Source organism: Arachis ipaensis, chromosome B05 (genome assembly GCF_000816755.2).
Source record: "Arachis ipaensis cultivar K30076 chromosome B05, Araip1.1, whole genome shotgun sequence".
NCBI classification, from domain to species: domain Eukaryota; kingdom Viridiplantae; phylum Streptophyta; class Magnoliopsida; order Fabales; family Fabaceae; genus Arachis; species Arachis ipaensis.
The window spans coordinates 34,444,346-34,445,387 of NC_029789.2; positions in this window are offsets into that span (position 1 = coordinate 34,444,346).

Genomic DNA, 1,042 nt, shown 5'->3' on the forward strand with positions numbered 1-1,042 from the left:
AGAGAATCGTAAGTTCTTGACGACAATTGAATAAAATCAGAGTAGGGATATAGTACCAAAAAAAGAGTAGAGATATTTGTAAAAAATAATTCAACACTCAAATCAATTTGTATAGAGTATTATCATGCATGTCAAATAATGGGCATCATATGCTTATTTTATTATGCTTCTTTTTTGGTTTCCTATATTACTCCAAATTTAGTAGATTTTGGATTAATTTATCACAAATCTAAATTTTATTTAAAAGCTTGTGTTAGCCAATAAATTATTGTAATTGTTGATAATTTTTTTAGTAAACAAATAAATTGAGACCAATCAAATTGATTCTTATTTTATTATTAATGGTCGTTGGTTTAAATTTAAAAGAAAACATATATGAATGATAAGAAAATATAGTGAAAGTGTAAAGAAATTGAGAAAAATTATAAGCAACATTATAAGTCAAAATTATTCCATAGTTTACATTCTGATACTATATATAGCAAGTGGATCGGATGAGTAACAAAAACAATTAAAAAATAACTGTATTCTCTTATTAGTACTAACTTCTTATACTTAAGAACACTTTTTAAGATAATAAAGTGATCTTATATTAATCTTGATCAATTTGTTTATCTACTCTATTAGCCTTCCTCAAATTTAATGTCACTTTTTTAGAAGTTATTTTAAGATTATATTTGAATTTATCAAACGACTTCATATACTACAAGAAATATGTCGAGTACTATCGAATTTAGCGTCTCAAGTTACCGTCAACTTTATCAATAGATTTATGAAAGGTTTTGTGATAAAATTTATTACGTCAAAGAGTTACCGGTGGATTGACTTTTTTTACGGTAAATTTGTGGGTAATACTTGGTGAAAAATGGGAGAGAACTTTAGCGTCGGATTTACTGTTGGTAAAATCTGACGATAAGCTATTTAAGTTAAACGTTGCGTTTTGGTGACATGCAAGGAGTTACCGTCGGATTTATTCGACAGTAATAGCCCTAATTCATTTCGAAAAGCCTCTCTCTCTCTCTCTCTCTCTCTCTCTCTCTCT